Here is a 23,475-nt window from a genome sequence, read left to right on the forward strand (position 1 = left end):
ACTAACTATGGACCGTAGGTCTGAAGTAAACTACTCACACTTCATCGGAGAGGCTTGGATGATGATGTAGAAGCCCTCCGTGATCGATGCCTCCTCCGGTGGAGCTCCAGAACAGGCCCCAAGATGGGATCTCGTGGATACAGAAAGTTGCGGCGGTGGAATTAGGTTTTTGGCTCCTGTTCTGATCGTTTGGGGGTACGTGGATATATATAGGAGGAAGAAGTACGTCGGTGGAGCTTCGAGGGGCCCACAAGGCTGGGCGCGCGCCCTAGGGGGGGCGCGCCCTCCACCCTCGTGACTGCCTCGTGGCTTTCTTGATGGAGGGTCCAAGTCTCATGGGTCTTATCTGATGAGAAAATCATGTTCCCAAAGGTTTCATTCCGTTTGGACTCTGTTTGGACTCCGTTTGATATTCCTTTTCTTCGAAACCCTAAAACAGGCAAAAAAACCGCAATTCTGGGCTGGGCCTCCGGTTAATAGGTTAGTCCCAAAAATAATATAAAAGTGGAAAATAAAGCCCAATATAGTCCAAAACAATAGATAATATAGCATGGAGCAATAAAAAATTATAGATACGTTGGAGACGTATCAAGCATCCCCAAGCTTAATTCCTGCTCGTCCTCGAGTAGGTAAATGATAAAAACAGAATTTTTGATGCGGAGTGCTACTTGGCATAATTTTAATGTAATTCTTCTTAATTGTGGTATGAATATTCAGATCCGAAAGATTCAAGACAAAAGTTCATATTGACATAAAATGATAATACTTCAAGCATACTAACTAAGTAATTATGTCTTCTCAAAATAACATGGCCAAAGAAAGTTCATCCCTACAAAATCATATAGTTAGTCATGTTTCATTTTCGTCACACAAGAATGCTCTCATCATGCACAACCCCGATGACAAGCCAAGCAATTGTTTCATACTTTAGTAATCTCAAACCTATAAAATTTCATGCAATATATGAGCGCGAGCCATGGACATAGCACTATGGGTGGAATAGAATATAATGAGGGGGGTTATGTGGAGAGGACAAAAAAGGAGAAAGTCTCACATCAACGAGGCTAATCAATGGGCTATGGAGATGCCCACCGATTGATGTTAATGCAAGGAGTAGGGATTGCCATGCAACAGATGCACTAGAGCTATAAATGTATGAAAGCTCAACAAAAGAAACTAGTGGGTGTGCATCCAACTTGCTTGCTCATGAAGACCTAGGGCACTTGAGGAGGCCCATTGTTGGAATATACAAGCCAAGTTCTATAGTGAAAAATTCCCACTAGTATATGAAAGTGATAACATGAGAGACTCTCTACTATGAAGATCATGGTGCTACTTTGAAGCACAAGTGTGGAAAAAGGATAGTAACATTGTCCCTTCTCTCTTTTTCTCTCATTTTTTGGGCCTTTCCCTTTTTTATGGCCTTTCTCTTTTTTTGGGCCTTCTCTTTTTTTATGGCCTTTTTATGGCCTTTTTTTATTCCTCACTTGGGACAATGCTCTAATAATGATGATCATCACACTTCTATTTATTTACAACTCAATGATTACAACTCGATACTAGAACAAATATGACTCTATATGAATGCCTCCGGTGGTGTACCGGGATATGCAATGAACCAAGAGTGACATGTATGAAAGAATTACGAACGGTGGCTTTGCCACAAATACTATGTCAACTACATGATCATGCTAAGCAATATGACAATGATGAATGTGTCATGATGAACGGAATGATGGAAAGTTGCATGGCAATATATCTTGGAATGGCTATGGAAATGCCATAATAGGTAGGTATGGTGGCTGTTTTGAGGAAGATATAAGGAGGTTTATGTGTGAAAGAGCGTATCATATCATGGGGTTTGGATGCACCGGCAAAGTTTGCGCCAACTCTCAATGTGAAAAAGGGCAATGCACGGTACCGAAGAGGCTAGCAAGGATGGAAGGGTGAGAGTGCGTATAATCCATGGACTCAACATTAGTCATAAAGAACTCACATACTTATTGCAAAAATCTACAAGTCATCAAAAACCTCGGCACTACACGCATGCTCCTAGGGGGATAGATTGGTAGGAAAAGACCATCGCTCGTCCCCGAACGCCACTCATAAGGAAGACAATCAAATAACACCTCATGTTTCAAATTTGTTGCATAACGTTTACTATACGTGCATCTACAGGACTTGCAAACTTCAACACAAGTATTTCTCATTTTCACAACTACTCAACTAGCATGACTTTGATATTATTACCTCCATATCTCAAAACAATCATCAAGCATCAAACTTTTCTTAGTATTCAACACACTCATACGAAAGTTTTATTATTAATCTTGCATACCAAACATATTAGGATTTTAAGCAAATTACCATGCTAATAAGACTCTCAAAATAATCTAAGTGAAGCATGAGAGATCAATAGTTTCTATAAAACAAATCCACCACCGTGCTCTAAGAGATATAAGTGAAGCACTAGAGCAAAATTATAAAGCTCAAAAGATATAAGTGAAGTACATAGAGTATTATATCAAATTCTAAATCATGTATGGCTCTCTCAAAAGGTGTGTATAGAAAGGATGATTGTGGTAGACTAACAAGCAAAGACTCAAATCATAAAAGACGCTCCAAGCAAAACACATATCATGTGGTGAATAAAATTATAGCTCCAAGTAAAGTTACCGATAGAAGTAGACGAAAAAGAGGGGATGCCTTTCGAGGCATCCCCAAGCTTTGGCTTTTAGCTGTCCTTAGATTATCTTGGGGGTGCCATGGGCATCCCCAAACTTAAAGTAGAAAATCTCGTGAGCTCCGTTAGCGAAAGAAAACAAAAGACCACTTCAAGGTATTGTAATGAAATCATTCTTTATTTATATTGGTGTTAAACCTAATGTATTCCAACTTCTCTATGGATTATAAACTATTTTACTAGCCATAGATTCATCAAAATAAGCAAACAACACACGAAAAACAGAATCTGTCAAAAACAGAACAGTCTGTAGTAATCTGTAGCTAGCGCAAGATCTGGAACCCCCAAAATTCTAAAATAAATTTCTAGACGTGAGGAATTTATCTATTAATCATCTTCAAAAATAATTAACTCGATATCACTTTCCAAATAAAAATGACAGCAGTTCTCATGAGTACTAAAGTTTCTGTTTTTTACAGCAAGTTCAACAAGACTTTCCCCAAGTCTTCCCAACGGTTCTACTTGGCACAAACACTAATTAAACACAAAAAATACAACCAAAACAGAGGCTAAATAATTTATTTATTACTAAACAGGAGCAAAAATGAAGGAATAAAAATAAAATTTGGTTGCCTCCCAACAAGCGCTATCGTTTAACGCCCCTAGCTAGGCATACCAAGCAAGAATAGATCTAGGTATTGCCATCATTGGTAGGCAATCCATAAGTGGCTCTCATGATAGATTCATATGGTAATTTTATTTTATTTCTAGGGAAGTGTTCCATGCCCTTTTTTGATGGAAATAGACATCTAATATTCCCTTCCTTCATATCAATAATTGCACCAACCGTTCTAAGGAAAGGTCTACCGAGAATAATATGGCAAGAAGGATTGCGGTCTATATCAAGAACGATAAAATCTACGAGCACATAATTCCTATTTGCAACAATAAGAACATCATTAATTCTTCCCATAGGTTTCTTAATAGTGGAATCCACAAGATGCAATTTTGGAGAGCAATCATCAAAATCACGGAAATCTAGCAAATCACACAAGGTTTTGGGAATAGTAGAGACACTAGCACCCAAATCACACAAAGCATAAAAATCATAATTTTTAATTTTAATTTTAATAGTAGGTTCCCACTCATCATAAAGTTTTCTAGGGATAGAAACTTCCAATTCAAGTTTTTCTTCATAAGATTGCATCAAGGCATCAACGATATGTTTAGTAAACGCTTTATTTTGACTATAAGCATGAGGAGATTTTAGCACGGATTGCAACAAGGAAATACAATAAATTATAGAGCAATTTTCATAATTAAATTCCTTGAAATCCAATATAGTGGGTTTAGCAACATCTAGGGTTTTAATTTCTTCAATCCCACTTTTATCAAATTTAGCATCAAGATCAACAAATTCTTAATTCTTAGAACGCCTTCTAGGTAAAGGTGGATCATATTCAGTCCCATCAGTATCAAGATTCATATTGCAAAACAAAGATTTAATATGGGACACATCAATAACTTTTAGATCTTCATCATCATTTTCATAGGAACTAGAAGAGCACGCTTTTATAAAGGCATCTTTCTTAGCACGCATCCTAGCGGTTCTTTCTTTGCATTTGTCAATGGAAATTCTCATGGCTTTGAGAGACTCATTGATATCATGCTTAGGTGGAATAGATCTAAGTTTCAAAGAATCAACATCAAGAGCAATTCTATCAACGTTCCTAGCCAAATCATCAATCTTAGGCAATTTTTCTTCAATCATAGCATTAAAATTCTTTTGCGAAGAAATAAATTCTTTAATATTAAATTCAAAATCAGAGGGCATCTTATTATAATTTCCATAAGAATTGTTGTAGGAATTACCATAATTATTAGAGGGATTACTAGGATAAGGCCTAGGATTGAAATTTCCTCTATACGCGTTGTTACCAAAATTGTTCCTACCAACAAAATTCACATCCATAGATTCATTATTATTCTCAATCAAAGTAGATAAGGGCATATCATTAGGATTAGAAGAAACACTCTTATTAGCAAATAATTTCATAAGTTCATCCATCTTTCCATTCAAAACATTAATTTCTTCTATCGCATGCACCTTTTTATTAGATCTTTCAGTATGCCATTGAGAATAATTAACCATAATATTATCTAGGAGTTTAGTAGCTTCTCCTAAAGTGATTTCCATAAAAGTGCCTCCCGCAGCCGAATCTAAAAGATTTCTAGAAGCAAAATTCAATCCGTCATAAAATTTTTGTATAATCATCCACAAATTCAAACCATGAGTAGGGAAATTACGTATCATTAATTTCATTCTCTCCCAAGCTTGTGCAACATGTTCATGATCAAGTTGTTTAAAATTCATAATATCGTTTCTAAGAGAGATGATCTTAGCGGGAGGAAAATACTTAGAGATAAAAGCATCTTTGCACTTGTTCCATGAATCAATACTATTTTTAGGCAAAGATGAAAACCAAGATTTAGCATGATCTCTAAGCGAAAAAGGAAATAGCTTCAATTTAACAATATCATTATCGACATCTTTCTTCTTTTGCATGTCACACAAATCAACGAAGCTATTAAGATGGGTAGCGGCATCTTCACTAGGAAGACCGGAGAATGGATCTTTCATGACAAGATTCAGCAAAGCAGTATTAATTTCACAAGATTCAGCATCGGTAAGAGGAGCAATCGAAGTGCTAAGGAAATCATTATTGTTGGTATTGGTGAAGTCACACAATATAGTATTATCTTGAGCCATCGCGACAAACAAGCAATCCAACACACGAGCAAACAAAAAGCAAACGGGAAAAAGAGGCAAATAGAGAGGGAGGATAGAGAGAGAGAGGGTGAATAAAACGGCAAGGGTGAAGTGGGGGAGAGAAAAACGAGAGGCAAATGGCAAATAATGTAATGCGGGAGATAGGGATTATGATGGGTACTTGGTATGTTGACTTTTGCGCAGACTCCCCGGCAACGGCGCCAGAAATTCTTCTTGCTACCTCTTGAGCACTACGTTGGATTTCCCTGAAGAGGAGAGGATGATGCAGCAAAGTAGCATAAGTATTTCCCTCAGTTTTGAGAACCAAGGTATCAATCCAGTAGGAGGCTACGCTCGAGTCCCTTGTACCTACACAAAAACAATAGCTCAATGCAACCAACGCGCTTAGGGGTTGTCAATCCCTTCACGGTCACTTATGAAAGTGAGATATGATAGAGATGATAAATAATATTTTTGGTATTTTTGGTATAGAGATGCAAAGTAAAAGCAAAGCAATAATAAAGTGATGGAGATTGATATGATGATAAAGAGACCCGGGGGCCATAGGTTTCACTAGTGGCTTCTCTCAAGAGCATAAGTATTCTACGGTGGGTGAACAAATTACTGTTGAGCAATTGACAGAATTGAGCATAGTTATGAGAATATCTAGGTATGATCATGTATATAGGCATCACGTCTGAGACAAGTAGACCGAAATGATTTTGCATCTACTACTATTACTCCACTCATCGACCGCTATCCAACATGCATCTAGAGTATTAAGTTAAAAACAGAGTAACACCTTAAGCAAGATGACATGATGTAGAGGGATAGTTTCATGCAATATGATAAAAACCCCATCTTGTTATCCTCGTTGTCAATGATACAATACGTGCCTTGCTGCCCCTTCTGTCACTGGGAAAGGACATCGCAAGATCGAACCCAAAGCTAAGCACTTCTCCCATGGCAAGAACAACCAATCTAGTAGGCCGAACCAAACTGATAATTCGAAGAGACTTGCAAAGATAACCAATCATACATAAAAGAATTCAGAGAAGATTCAAATATTATTCATTGATAGACTGGATCATAAACCCACAATTCATCAGTCTCAACAAACACACCGCAAAAAGAAGATTACATCGAATAGATCTCCACAAGAGAGGGGGAGAACATTGTATTGAGATCCAAAAAGAGAGAAGAAGCCATCTAGCTACTAACTATGGACCCGTAGGTCTGAAGTAAACTACTCACACTTCATCGGAGAGGCTTGGATGATGATGTAGAAGCCCTCCGTGATCGATGCCTCCTCCGGCGGAGCTCCGGAATAGGCCCCAAGATGGGATCTCGTGGATACAGAAAGTTGCGGCGGTGGAATTAGGTTTTTGGCTCCTGTTCTGATCGTTTGGGGGTACGTGGATATATATAGGAGGAAGAAGTATGTCGGTGGAGCTTCGAGGGGCCCATGAGGCAGGGGGCGCGCCCTAGGGGGGGGCGCCCTCCACCCTCGTGACCGCCTCGTGGCTTTCTTGACGGAGGGTCCAAGTCTCCCAGGTCTTATCTGATGAGAAAATCACGTTCCCAAAGGTTTCATTCCGTTTGGACTCCGTTTGATATTCCTTTTCTTCGAAACCCTAAAACAGGCAAAAAACAACAATTCTGGGCTGGGCCTCCGGTTAATAGGTTAGTCCCAAAAATAATATAAAAGTGGATAATAAAGCCCAATATAGTCCAAAACAGTAGATAATATAGCATGGAGCAATCAAAAATTATAGATACGTTGGAGACGTATCAATGATAATCATGAAACTTCAGATCAAGTTACTACCGAAGCTTGTAGGACAAACAGAGTATGGTCCACACCAGAGTGGTACGGTAATCCTTTCTGGAAGTCATGTTAGTAGACCATGACGAACCTATGAACTATGAAGAAGCGATGATGAGCCCAAATTCCGTGAGATGGCTTGAGGCCATGAAATCTGAGATGGGATCCATGTATGAGAACAAAGTATGGACTTTGATTGACTTTCCCGATGATCGATGAGGCATTAAGAATAAATGGATCTTCAAGAGGAAGACAGACGCTGATAGTAGTGTTACTATATACAAATCTCGAATTGTCGCAAAATGTTTTCGACAAGTTCAAGGTGTTGACTACAATGAGATTTTCTCACTCGTATCGATGCTTAAATGTCTGTCCGAATCATGTTAGCAGTTGCCGCATTTTTATGAAATCTGGCAAATGGATGATAAAACTATATTCCTTATTGGATTTCTTAAAGAAAAGTTGTATATGATGCAACCATAAGGTTTTGTCGATCCTAATGGTGCTAACAAAGTGAGCAAGCTCTAGCGATCCATCTATGGACTGGTGCAAGCACCTCAGAGTTGGAATATATGCTTTGATAAAGTTATCAAAGCATATGGTTTTATACAGACTTGTGGTGAAGCTTGTATTTACAAGAAAGTGAGTGGGAGCACTACAACATTTCTGATAAGTATATGTGAATGACATATTGTTGATCAGAAATAATGTAGAATTTTCTGGAAAGCATAAAGAAGTGTTTGAAAAGAGTTTTTCAAAGAAAGACCTCGATGAAGCTGCTTACACATCGAGCATCAAGATCTATAGAGATAGATCAAGACGGTTGATAAGTTTTTTCAATGAGTACATACCTTGACAAGATTTTGAAGTAGTTCAAAATGGAACAGTCAAAGAAGGAGTTCTTGCCTGTGTTGCAAGGTACGAAGTTGAGTAAAGACTCAAAACCCGACCACAACAGAAAATAGAAAGAGAATGAAAAGTCATTCCCTATGCCTCAGTCATAGGTTCTATAAAGTATGCTATGCTGTTTACCAGTCCTATTGTATACCTTAGCATCTCTCTGGCAAGGGAGTACAATAGTGATCCAGGAGTAGATCACTGGACAGCGGTCAAAATTATCCTTAGAGGACTAAGGAAATATTTCTCGGTTATGGAGGTAATAAAAAGAGTTCATCGTAAAGATTTACGTTGATGCAAGCTTTTTACATCGATCTAGATGACTCTAAGTCTTGATCTGGATACATATTGAAAGTGGGAGCAATTAGCTAGAGTAGCTCCGTGCAGAGCATTGTAGACATAGAAATTTGCAAAATACATACGGATCTGAATGTTGCAGACCCATAGCCTAAAATTTTCTCACAAGCAAAACATGATCACTCTTTGGGTGTTAATCACATAGCGATGTGAACAAGATTATTGACTCTAGTAAACCCTTTGGGTATTAGTCACATGGAGATGTGAACTAATCACATAAAGATGTGAACTAGATTATTGACTCTAGTGCAAGTGGGAGACTGAAGGAAATATATCCTAGAGGCAATAATAAAGTTATTATTTATTTCCTTATATCGTGATAAATGTTTATTATTCATGCTAGAACTGTATTAACCGGAAACTTAGTACATGTGTGAATACGTAGACAAACAAAGTGTCACTAGTATGCCTCTACTTGACTAGCTCGTTGAATCAAAGATGGTTAAGTTTCCTAGCCATAGACATGAGTTTTCATTTGATTAACTGGATCACATCATTAGAGAATGATGTGATTGACTTGACCCATTCCGTTAGCTTAGCACGATGATCGTTTAGTTTGTTGCTACTGCTTTCTTCATGACTTATACATGTTGCTCTGACTATGAGATTATGCAACTCCCGAATACCGGAGGAACACTTTGTGTGCTACCAAACGTCACAACGTAACTGGGTGATTATAAAGGTGCCCCACAGGTGTCTCTGATGGTACTTGTTGAGTTGGCATAGATCGAGATTAGGATTTGTCACTCCGATTGTCGAAGAGGTATCTCTGGGCCCTCTCGGTAATGCACATCACTATAAGCCTGGCAAGCAATGCAACTAATGAGTTAGTTGCGGGATGATGCATTACGGAAACAAGTAAAGAGACTTGCCGGTAACGAGATTCAACTAGGTATTGAGATACCGACGATCGAATCTCGGGCAAGTAACATACCGATGACAAAGGGAACAACGTATCTTGTTATGTGGTTTGACCGATAAAGATCTTCGTAGAATATGTAGGAACCAATATGAGCATCCAGGTTCCGCTATTGGTTATTGACCGGAGACGTGTCTCGGTCATGTCTACATAGTTCTCGAACCCGTAGGGTCCGCACGCTTAACGTTCGGTGACGATCGGTATTATGAGTTTATGTGATTTGATGTACCGAAGGTAGTTCCGAGTCCCGGATGAGATCGGGGACATGACGAGGAGTCTCGAAATGGTCAAGATGTAAAGATCGATATATTGGACGACTATATTCGGACATCGGAAAGGTTCCAAGTGATTCAGATATTTTTTTTGGAGTACTGGGGAGTTACGGGAATACGGGGGAAGAAGTATTGGGACTCATGGACCAAGTGGTGGAAGAGAGGAGGCAAGGCAAGGAAGGGTGCGTGGCCCCCTAGCCCAAGCCGAATTGGACTAGGGGGCCGGCCCCCTTTCCTCCTTTCCTCCCTCTCCTTCCTTCTTCCTCTCCTCCTTCTTTTCCTCCTCCTAGTAGGAGTAGGAAAGGGGAGTCCTACTCCTACTAGGAGGAGGACTCCTCCTCCTAGCGCGCCCTACAGGGCCGGCCGGCCTCCCCCTCTTGCTCCTTTATATACGGGGGCAGGGGGCACCCTAGAACACACAAGTTGATCATTGATCCCTTAGCCGTGTGCGGTACCCCCCCCCTCCACCATAATCCACCTTGATCATATCGTAGCGGTGCTTAGGCGAAGCCCTGCGTCGGTAGCAACATCATCACCGTCATCACACCGTCGTACTGACGGAACTCTCCCGTGAAGCTCTGCTGGATTGGAGTTCATGGGACGTCATTGAGTTGAATGTGTGCTGAACTCGGAGGTGCCGTGCATTCGGTACTTGGATCGGTCGGATCGTGAAGACGTTCGACTACATCAACCCTGTTCTCATAATGCTTCCGCTTACGGTCGACAAGGGTACGTGGACGATACTCTTCCCTCTCGTTGCTATGCATCACCATGATCTTGCGTGTGCGTAGGATTTTTTTTGAAATTACTACGTTCCCAACACTGGCCTCTCTGTTGAGCCTTGGTAGGACTACGGTGTGTTGATTGGCCGAGGCCGGTCATGACCTGATGGTGTGTCCGGACGGAGTTGATCGAGTGTGTTGGGTAAGTTGGTGCACCCCTGCAGGGAAGAAAACATCTATCGATAGCCTGTCCTACGGTAACGGATGCTCGGAGTTGTATCCCGATCGATACAACTAGAACTGGATACTGGATGCTGAGGCATGTAATGGATATGATGGCTCCGAGATTGTTTCCTCGTAGAGAGTCGAGGAAGTGATCTCGGGGCAATGTTACAACATGCTTATGAATATTATAATATGCCACTCTTATCTCTTCTGATGCTGCAAGATGCTTGGAGCTGCTTGAAGATGCTAGTCTTCGATAGGCTAGCCTTTCCCCTTCTCTTCTGGCATTCCACAGTTTAGTCCACATATACAACCCATTCCTTTGATACAGATGCATACTTAGTTTAGATATGATGTAAGTCTTGTGAGTACTTTGGATGAGTACTCACGGTTGCTTTGCTACCTCTTTTCCCCCCATACCCGATTGTTGCGACCAGATGACGTATCCCAGGAGCCAAATGACACCACTGATGACTACTATTACTACTACCCCGAGGCTGCCTACTACTACATGACGGCCGCTGACGACCTGGAGTAGTTAGGAGGCTGCCAGGTAGGAGGCCTTGTCTTTTCGATCGTTGTTGCTTTTGTGCTAGCTTTCTTAAGGCAAACCTTGTCTAACTTATGTCTGTACTCAGATATTGTTGCTTCCGCTGACTCTTGTGTATTCGAGCTTATGTATTCGAGCCCTCTAGGCCCTTGGCTTGTAATATAAAGCTTGTATTATTTTAATTTGTGTCTAGAGTTGTGTTGTGATATCTTCCCGTGAGTCCATGATCTTGATCGTACACGTTTGCGTGTATGATTAGTGTATGATTTCACTACAAAAAAAAGACACTTCCTTGATGATACGTCTTTGTCATAGTAGGCCACGTTTTTTGTCATGCATGTACATCCATGACGATTTTATGACAGAATCAAGATTGTCATACCTGTGCTGTCGTAGAAGTGTTCCATGACATTACCAAAATTATCATCACGGAAGTGTCCACTTCCATGATGATAAATCGCGCGTCATAGAAGTGCTTTCGTCAAAGGTGACCGACATGTGGCATCCACCATAACGGGACGCCATTAAGATATCGGGTCCGGTTTTGGATTCGATAACCCGCTAACAGCCACGACCAATGTCGATTTTCCATGTGTAAAATTCTCATTGGCTGACGGAACCATGTGTCGGCTCCATGTTGGCACAGGTGTCACTCATCCAATGGGCGAGATGCGCCTATGATACGTTGACACATGGACCGGCCCAAAAGTGGCCCATAAAGATTAAATGGGTCGGCCCAACTAAAGGCCCATAAGATTTAGCGGGCCATAATGGGCCGACCCAGCTAAAGGCCCACAAGATTTTGTACACCATAATGGGTCGGCCCAGCTGAAGGCCCAACATTCTCAGTTAAGGCCCATCCGGCTAGTGTCAAATCGGCCCGTCAACGGCCCGTCCTAAACTTGTCATCATCGCGGCCCATGGTCACTTCTGGCCAGTTAACAGTCTGCTAAGAATTTGGGCTGAATTACGACCCGGTGTGTTTCCATCCTATTAAAGGTCCTGCTTCATTTGGGCCCATTTATAGGCCATTGAAACTTTCGGCCCATAAACGACCGTGAAGGATATGGGTCATATTCGGCCATGTTTGACATTCGGCCTGTTAGAGGCCCACTACAGATTTGGGCCACTTTCAGCCTGTTGTGACTTTCGGCCTGTTAACGTTGGACGAAATCCATGGGCCATATGTGGCCCAACGCCACATCGGGCCTACTAACGGCCCATATAAAAATGACACTAATCAAGCCCGACCAAACTTCCGGCCTATTAAAGGCCCATGTAGTAGGTCGGCACATTTACTGCCCTTCTGAATTTTGGCTTGTGGACGATCCGCATTGTAAATGGGCCACCATTTTGGCCTGCTAAGACCAGTGGGTTATTTGGCACAATCAGGGCCCAATCTTACTTTCAGCCTATTAGAGGCCCATGTTTTTATGGGCTCGAGTTATTTACACATGTAAATGGCCTATTATTACTGAGGGCCCAAATTATATTTAGGCCTGTTAAAGGCCCACTATGGGCATAGGTCTACGAGAAAAATATGAAAGCTTATGCTGATTTAGGCCCAGATATTTTTAGTGGGCTACATGCAAATTCGACCCAGAATTTTTTTTAGCCCAATTGGAATGGGCCCGACAAATGTTGGCATGTTGGGCTCCTACGAAGCTTTCGGCCAAATACATTACTAAGATAAACCTACACTATACAAAAATAGCATCATAATTACTGCAGCCTTTGGCAGCATCATAAATGCTGTATCACAACAAAATAAATTCCAACCATACAACAAAAGGCCTATTGGCATAAAGTTTACAGTCCTTGCAGATAAAAGCACCATCAGATGTATAGAAGCACATATCATTTGACATGAGTGCTTATGTTTCAGGCTGTAGAATCTGATGGAGCAGCACGGTCTTCCCCTTTTTCCTCCATTGCTCTTGAACAACGAAGCAAATGCCTGATAGTCTGGTTTCAAAACCATTCATATCTTCACGACATTTGTCAACCACTATTTTTGTTTCCGACACAACGTCCATTAGGGATTGGACTTGTGTTTGGAGCACAGATATATCACTCTGTCTAGCCAGAAGATTTTGTTCAGTAGGCGATTTGGACGAGGTTACCTTGACAACCAACCCAGAATTACGCGGGAAGGTGCTTTTTGCACTGTTAGTGGAGAGATACTGACGCACTGCAACAAGAGGTGACATTGTGCCTGTGGTAGCCTCGTCACCTTCAGGTGGTTGTGGCTGTTCAATCATTTGTTCCATAGGTTGCTGAAAGTTTGAACTTGTAGATTAGTGTACCAGATAAGTTACTAATGAGACAAAAACAAACAAAGTAGGTTTCACGTTTATACATAACTTATTTTGGTGAACTACTATAATACATTAGCATGTATTGTAGTGCCAACTACATAATAAAATCACTTTCGGAACATATGTCCATGTAGCATGCCTACTGTATTGTCTATTTCCTCACATTCGTTGACATCTAAGGATAAAGAGACATGGTTTAAAGTAGGATGAACATAGTATGACATTATTCATATCATGGGCAAGCAGATATAAAACAAACATGCTATTCTATCATTGTGTGCGCACGTGAACATCACAACTAGATTACAGATCAAGACCAAAAGAATATCCTTCATCTCTTTTAAACCATGTAAGGTGAAATGATACGTTAAGACAACTATGTATAAAAGTGAATAGAGTAACTGACATTGGATGCAAACCAAGCAGTTAAATGAACACATCACAGTACCAATCAGTTCAAAGGCAGGAGGAGTAAGGACTTACAATAGCGGCTAGAACTAGTGTGCTCATGCCCTTCATCTTGCTGGTGTGGCAATCCTTGAAGATTTTCACTACATTTGGTTCAGGTTCTTTTTGGTCCGCACAGGTTTTCCTCTGTATTTGGAACAACAATATAGATACGATAATATGGCACAGAAAAAAGAAGGAAGTAGCAGTTATTTACAAGAGCCTCGCAGTGTGCAATATTGCTACGAGATCCTGTTGTTTGTTGGAATTTCACTTTAGAATAGTTGGTCTTGTTCTTCAAACAGTTAGCCTAGAAGAAGATACACTTGTAAGGCACATACATAAATACAAGTTCAATATGTGGTATGATCAAATACATATACCCTACCTGATACTTTGGATCAGACCAGTGTTTAACAAGAGTTGTCTAGTCTTCATCTGTAATATATTCCACTGGGGATGTTTGGGCGATTTCATTGTTAGCCTTGCCTTCAAAGTGAGATTTTCTAAGGTGGTACCGATACTGTCGCAGAGCAGACTGAAAAACATGAGTGCATGCTTGTTTAGTTGCATCATCTTTTGGATCCAACTTGAACCTCATCTGTTGAAAAAAGAATGTGAGTCTTATTAGGAGGAAGCTAGAAAGTATGGCACAGAGCAAGACAATATTACAAATTGCGATGAATAACATTACTTATGGATAAATGGTCAAGGAAGGTGTTAAACTGGGTATTGTCTTTACATTCCTATACTAGATCCACGTTGGGAGGATACGTGCATTACACCTAACGGCAATCACTACAAAAAAATACACTTCCGTGATGATACGTGTTTGTCACAGTAGGTCGCGTTTTCTGTCATGCATGTACATCCATGACAATTTTATGACAGAATCAAGATAGTCATACCTGTGCTTTCGTAGAAGTGTTCCATGACATTACCAAAATTATCATCACGGAAGTGTCCACTTCCATGGTGATAAATCGCGCGTCACAGAAGTGCTTTCATCAAGGGTGACCGACACGTGACATACACCGTAACGGAACGCCGTTAAGCTATCGGGTTGGGTTTTGGATCCGATAACCCGTTAACAGCCCCGACCAATGGGGATTTTCCATGTGTAAAATCATCATTGGCTGGAGGAAACACGTGTCGACTCATCGCTGGGACAGATGTCATCCACTCATTGGACAGAAGGCGCCTATGATACGTCGACACGTGGCATGGCCCAACAGAGGCCCATTCCTGTGAAAAGGCCGGCCCGTTTGACTTGGTCAAAAGGTGGCGGGCCGGCCCATGGAAAGCCTGTTAACAGCCTGTTCGCATATAGCCCATTTACAGCCCGCTAACCCAAGGCCCGGCCCTATTCGAATTAGGCCCAGTAGCGTCATCTGGGCCATCCAATATGATTCCAGCCCGTTTTCACTTCTGGCCCATGTATGGCCCATGGCGTCTTTCGGCCCATATGAGGCCCTATGTAACTCTTGGCCTATTAACGGCCCGTGGTGAAACTGGCCCGTAATGAATAGTGTATCACTTTACACCCATTAACGGCCCGTGGTGAAACTGGCCCGTAAAGAACAGTGTATCACTTTATACCCATTAACGGCCCGTTATTCCGTTGGGCCGTTTCCAGCCCATGTTATCTTTCGGCCTTCTCAGAGCCCATTTATTCTTGGGCTATTTTCCAGCATTCTTTTACTTACGGCCCGTGACTGTCATTTTCTACTTGTGGGCCAAATTCAGCCCGTGGTTACAGTCGGCCCGTTTGTGGTCCGTTAATATGTTGGGTCATTTTCATAGCGTCATCAAATACGGCCTATTAACGATGGCCCGTTATGGTCGGCCCATGAACGGACGATTCCAACTCTAGCCCGTTTACGACCAGAATGCGGTCTGTTTGGCCCATGTTTGGCCAACCGATCATACGGCCCGTATAATGCCCATTGATGATACGGCCCGTAGAAGGCCCACTGTTTCTACGGCCCGTAGAAGGCCCACTGTTTCTATGGCCCGTAGAAGGCCCACTGTTTATACGGCCCGTAGAAGGCCCACTATTTCTACAGCCCGTAGGAGGCCCAGTGTCACTACAGTAAATATTAGCCCATGGTTATTGTGGCCTAGTTTTAAAAAATAGGTTATTGCAGCCACTAGCAAACTGCAGAAAAAGAATTGCACTGACTACAAGCAAACAAATAAATAAGACAACAAGGAAATAAATAAATAAGCAAGCAACTTACACTAGGCTATCACGGCTATTACACATATTACATCCACTGGGCATCAAAGTTCGCCACCAGTGCAAATATAGGGAACACAACAGCATATAAACGCCGCAACAGAACAAGTCCAGAACTGAAACCACTTCAGAAGAGCTCGAGAAACAATATCCTGGGTACCCATAATGCTGGCAAGATGCTTAGCAAGCTTATTAACTTTCTCTTGTTTGGCGCTTAAGTCCTCCAGCGCTTGCTGTTGCACCAGAAAGTATGCATCTGAATTCTGCAGGGACTTCCTCAGTTCTTCGGCTTCCTGTCGCATAACATCTGATCGATGTCTTTCAACTTGAAGTTGAGACTCAAGAAGCCGAACTGATTTAGGCAACGAGTTCGAAGAGCTGGTGCCAGCAGTTGTAGCCAGTAACTCGAACACTACATCAAGACAGGACTTTGGGGTTGTCTCAGTGTCTTCAATATAGTTTTTATCAGCTTTCTTGGAGACCAACAGGGATGTCTCACTATCTTGAACCTTATCTGCATTACTTCCTTTACCATTGCATAACAGGGTACTCTTCTCCAATATTTTATCCACGTTCTAAAAGAGAAACAAACAAACACATCTCAGGTTTACAATGTAGTATATGAAACTCATTTTGGTAAACCAGTTCAGTAGTAAGGTGGACAGGATAACAGCATGAAACAAACATATATCTATGTAGTATGGTCACTGTATGGTCTATATCATTCTAGTTTATGTTGCCAAATCAAGATAGATACAGTTCGAATCATATCTATTTAAGACAAAGCAGCATAGACAGAATATAAGTGTGGGAAACTACACAGCAATAACAACACTTGTAATGTGCATGGCATGAGAACATAACTATTTATTCAATTGAAGCTGAAATCAACATAGAGAAAGTTACAACAGCAAACAGCCAAACACGTTGAAGAAACAGGTTTAAAACATACCTGTTGCGCCATTGGAGTTTCAATTGCATCCTTCAAATTAGCTACGGAACCTGACCTGAGAACAATTCTTCTTCTACTTTAAGCATTGACTTCGGGTTCGGAGTGGTGGTCCTCGTGATTTGGGCACTGCAGTTGCCTTACTAACTGCTCGTGTTTGGGTGCTCTGTGGTGGAGACGGTGTTGTGTCAACGGCAACTGGGTGTCTATCTGCTGGGGTTGGGGTTAGAAGGGGTGTAGCTGGTTCTCTGTCCAACTGGGTAGGGGTACAATCTGCATGAGTGTGGGTTATGTGTGGTGGGGCTGGTTCTTGGGTAAGTACAACTGTGGTTCTATCTGCATCGACAGGTAGCACAATCTTTTCTGAAGGCCGTGTTTTTACTCCCACAGATACTGCCATCACTCCCTCCAATTGAAATGGCTGATAAACAAGAAAAGTAATTGAATGTACAGACATTGTAAGATAGACAGGTGCAATGGATAGTAGGGAAGAAAACAGGGCATGAAATAATTCACATTTATGTTGTCTAAGCAAACAGAATAACATGACATAATTTTAGATATATGATGGCTAATTAAACAGGATAGCATGACACAATTTCACATGTATGATGGCTAACTAAACAGGATAGAATGACATACTTCAAAATATGATGACTATGTAAACAGGATGACATGATATAACTATACGATGTGTCTATTAAAGTGGTTGGCATGCCATAAATCACAAACATACCATCGATGGAAACATGATGGCATGATACAATTCACGGATAGAATGACATAATTTAAAATATGACAACTATGTAAACAGGATGAGATGATATAACTATATTATGTCTTTAGAAAATGGGTTGGCATGCCATAATTCCGATACATGCTGTCTATGTAAACATCATGGCATGGCATAATTCAAACACATGATTTATATACTAAGGAAGTGAGCAGAGGGCAATCGCATATATGATGTGTCAACTAAGGAGATGTCATTCAATATTGTGTATATGATGTAAAAACTAAGCATTGCAATACAACATATGCATTATATGAGTAATATAACCCTGCCAAGTTTGAGAATACACCTCAGGGGGATAATAGGACTGGTCATCTGCCTCTGAATCCTCCTCTGAAGAGCTATCTATAACCAGCAAGATATCTGCTTCAGCAGGTAGCATTGTCTGCTCTGAAGACCTTGTTTTCACTCCAGATTTCTCCATCACCAATTCAAATGGCTGATGCACATGAAGAGCAGTTGAATATACAAACATTGTCGACAAAAGCAATGAGAAATACAAAAAAAGGATGGCATGATATAATTCACATATATGACGCTTGCCTAAACAGCATGGCATTGCATAATTCACATACATAATGCCTTGCAACAAGATAACATTGCATAATTCACATATATAATGTCTTGCAACAAGATGGCATTGCATAATTCACATATATGGTAATTAGACACTAAACAAGTGGCATTCACACAAAGCATGTCTAAACTAAGCAAATGACATAGCAATGCAAGATACCATACGCACGATATGAGCAACATAACCCTACCAAGTTAGGGCATGCACATCGGGGGGGGGATATGAATGGTCATCTATCTCTGAATCCTCCTCTGAGGAGCTACCGGTAACCAGCAAGACATGCGCTTCGTCAGATAGCATTGTCTGCTCTGAATACCTTGTTTCCACTCCAGATTTTTCCATGACCATGCCGAATGGCTGATGCACAGGAAGAGTAATTGAATGTACTAAAATTGTTGACAAATTTAACACGTAATAAAAAAATGATGGCATGATATAATTCACATATAAGATGAGTGGCTAATGAGGGTGGCATTGCAAAATTCACATATATGATGCCTGGCTAGACAAGATGGCATTACATGATTCACATATATGATAAAGAAACTAAACAGATGACATTGACACAAAGCATGTCTAAACTAAGCAGATGACATCTTTAATGTATACAGTAAGCAATGCGAGGAACCATATGCATGATATTACCAACATCAGCATGCCAAGTTAGAGAGAAGACCTCATAGGGTAAATAGGAGTGGTCTTCTCCTTCTGAATCCCCCTCAGAACAGTTATCTTCCTCTTGATTATGATCTGGAATGGGTGGAGGGGGGCTGCCTTTGCGCCCACCATGGAACAACGTTTGCATGAAATTTTATTGCCATGCAAGGCTCATCTCTTTTGCTCTACATGATCAGTTCTATTGTGTAAAATAACTGGCATGCATAGGAATAAAACATAGTGAGATTATGTAAGGAGTGCATGCACAAATCCAGAGTGATGGTAGCAAACTATGGATAGACCCAAAACCAATGATAGCAGGCAGATAATAGCTTTAGTTAAAAAATACAGATAATGGCTCCTTTAATGTTTGTTTGCACCCAACATGAAACTCATAGTAGACACCGGAGATTAACCAGATAGTAGACAGATAGTACTGATTGCTGCCCCAATATGTACCCCACAACCATTTAAAAACTCAAGTTTCCGCATTAGTTTGGACCTGACTCGGAGTCTAATACGTGAACACGACGATAATGTAGCATGTCATCATATTAAGCGATGCATAACGTAAGCAGACACGGAAGAGTGCGACCTCTCTTGCGGACCCGTGTAGTCCTCAAGGTCATCTGCTCAGTTGATGATGGTAATGCAGTTGTCGTGGCAGCCGGCGGCGGGGAAGAAGATCTGAGGCGGTGAAAGACAGTCTGGAGAGCGGATCCCTGCTGTGGTGAACCCTTTTGTCGTTGGAGCAGCTGAGCTGGGGTGGAACACAGCACCGCAGGAGCAGGACAAACCACACAAGGTTTTCTTTGACACATATCTGTAACAGAAGTAATTGAGTAAGGGCTTGTTTGAATTTGAGGATTCTAACAATGCAGGGATAGGAAATAGATAGGAATAGGATAGGAATGCACGTGCAAAACAGAGAATTTAAAAACACAGGATTTCTGCCAATCTGGGTGTTTGATTCACAATAATTGGAAGATCACAGGATGCAAAAAAGCATGGTGAGATTAAGTCAAACCACAAGAAAATGTATGGTTGTAATGCTATTATGCTACTATCTCTTAGTCTTGTGCTTGATGAATAGGAATATGAAAAGGAGGAGAAGTGGAAATTAGAATTCCTACGGTTTTTCTTTCAAGGAGACACTAAAGGAACAAATCCTATAGTTTTCCTTTGCTCCATTCCTTTGCACCAAATTCATGAAAAGTAGTACCATAGGAAACTTTCCAATTCCGATGTTTTTCATTCACTTTTCCTTTCAAGGACTGGCGATTCTAGTAGGCAGGCTTGAGCAAGGAAAATCCTACACTAAAAAAATGTTTTTATGCTACTTCTATTACTTTGGACCCAGGCCACTACCATACTAGCTCAACTCCCAGGCACATCGACAAATGCACAGCTCAAACACGCAGAGATAAATAATGATGGTGTTCAAGAGATTCCATCACGGATAGCTAAGTTGTCTGGTACCTCACTGCTTGTCATATAGTAGGATAAAATAATCGTATTTCCCATTACTACGAGTACTCAGTGGACAGTATATATAACATGTAGAGTAAAAAAGAGATGCAACAAGTGTACAACCTCTTTGGCGAAGCCATGTCGATCTCAGCGTGATTGCGTTGGCCGGTGAGGATGCTCCGGCTGACTTTGCTGTCGGAGGAGGGGAATAAGATCTTAGGCGTCTGGAGATGGAGCCCGAGGTACTGCTCCGCTGTGATGGAGGGTTTCGTCGTTGGAGCAGCTCCGGTGAGTTGTACGACGCCGAGGCTGAAGCAGGACAAGAGAGACAACGAACAACGTTAACCTGAGTGGAATTCTAATAGAATCTCCAATACATGACGTAAAATACATAACCACAAAGTGCTAGATGTAAAATACATCAACCGCTCATCTCTGAACTTAACTGTCGAAACTGAATTTAACAGTCGAAACTGAACTTAACTGTCGAAACTGAATTTTGCTGTCGAAACTGAATTTTGCTGCCGAAACTGAATGCACTAGCAAGGTGAGGCTACACGTCGGTCGACTGACTTTTTCATCTTTGGTCAGTCGATTTTGCAGCCGTTGGATACGAAATCAAGGGCCTGCGGTTCATTTTCAACCTCCACCCCCCCGAGCCGCCAGCCACCACCGGCCAAGCAGCAGCCCCCCGCGGCCGGCGGTGCGCCACCCCGCCCCCCCCCAAAACACTCCCCCCCGCCCGTCCGCCGCCCCCCCCGCCATCCCCCTAGGCCCCCCATGTCGAGCTTTTTCCTCCGGCGATCCCCACGCCACCGCCCCACCACCGCCGGCGACCACCGCCCCCATCCTGAACCCTAAGAGAGATAGTTGGGTACCTCTCCGGCAAGCCCCCTCCCCGCTGCGGCTAGTTCTTCCTTCACCCCTGCGAGCCCCCCACCCCCTGAAAATCGACTGACCCAAAAGTCGATTCAGTCGACTGAAGTGTAGCTAAATCGGAGTAGCATCACAAGCAAGAGCAAGAGCGAGAGCAGCAGCGCGAGCAAGAGCTATAGCAAGAGCAGACCAGGCAGGGGACCGAGAGCAAGAGCAGAGCAGCAGAGCGAGTGAGAGCTAAAGCAGCAGCAGCTCCTACTGATGTGGACGTCACCGCCGAGGGACCGACGCCGTGGAGGAAGTGGCCGGCGACGCCGCCGTGGATGGAGCCGTGCCGTGTCGGCTCGGGACCGAGCGCCGGCACCACCGTGAGATCGAATCAAGAAGAAAATGCGACAATTAGTGTACAACCTCTTTGGTGGCGCCGATTAGGCCACAGCTTCATCAGAGGAAACAGTGATGATGATGCTCTTCCGGTGGTGCAGGTGAAGACGGCGGTGTGGGAATGGAGGTGGCGCAAAAGATGAGGGGAACGTCGAGGCAGCTCCTTGGAGGTGGAGGACGGGGTGGCTGAACCGGCGAGACAATGAGATCGACGACAGATCCTCATCCGGTATGGTCAATGAGGGACGTCGAGGTGTTGCTGTGGACGGCGTCGTCAGGGAAGAGGCTCTGGCTGGGTGGCGGACGGAGCAGGGTGTGGGGTTTCATCGCGGGTTTTTGCGGCCTCCGTGTACGAATGGGTGGGCGGATGGGATGGCAGTGGGGAACCATGGCTTAGAGACGCGCTTGTCCGAAATGTGGGGTAAGTTACGAAAGTACCCCCACCAATTTGAGGCGGTTCTTTCGGTTCAGGGGTACCACGGGCATTTCACATGTCGGGATTTCACAGGAGGTGGGAGTTTTCACGTGCGTTGTAATTTCAGAATAGCAACGCGCGGGTTGAGATGGAGGGAGTTGTCGGAGCACAATGAGACAAAGATATATCTTAAATATTTGGGGCTAACAAGGCGCGGGTTGAAGAGGTGGGAGTTTCGCAGCACGATAGACAGAGACGCTAGCTTGAATTTTCGGCATAACAAGGCGCGGCTTGAAATTTTGGAAGAACAAGCTTAACGTGTACCCAAAAAAAGACAATTTGCACCTCAACATGCACAACACACACACAAACACCATTTAGACTAGAGTAAGGTACACGTGCATTGCACGCATGAGATTTGGCAACCAAATTATGAATAAATACCACATTATAGCATGCAAGTTTTGAGTCATATATGCATGATGTAGATGTTCGTTTAATTCTTATAGTTCATTTCATTCAAAATCATCTAGTTTTTATAAAAAAGCTAATCTATTTTAAGATTCATGGAATTGTGCGTCGTAAGACATAAAGTAAAAACAAATAATGGCAAATCATGTAGAAAAACATTTGGGCAATTCTGATACGGAAGATTCTAGAACAAATAAGAAGTGCCTGTGTTTTGATGTTTGTGCATTATGCTTAAGTTCAACCATGGAGTCTTCTAGATTATACATGTGGCGAAATCTGGTGGAATCTAGATGATATCCAACGGCCAGTAGTGCTCAAATTTGCCATCTTTGGACCATCAGATTCGCCTCATCCAACGACCATCTTTCAAAGTTAAAGTTACCCGCACATAATATAAAATATAATATTATATATATATGGGTATAGATATAGATAAGTGATGCGAAAGCCGCCCATCATCTCCAATTAGAATAGTGTGTCCATGCACGGATGCGACGTGGCCAAATGATGTCTACCATTGGTATCTCAAATTCAAATCAGTCTGACCTTGTTCAATGTGTATACATTACAACATGCTCATTTCCAAACCACACCGCGCAGATCTCCGTTATATTCATGCATGCATGGGTTTCAAACATCATGATCTCTTATTCAAATAT

Source organism: Triticum urartu, chromosome 4, assembly GCF_003073215.2.
Source record: "Triticum urartu cultivar G1812 chromosome 4, Tu2.1, whole genome shotgun sequence".
Taxonomy (NCBI): domain Eukaryota; kingdom Viridiplantae; phylum Streptophyta; class Magnoliopsida; order Poales; family Poaceae; genus Triticum; species Triticum urartu.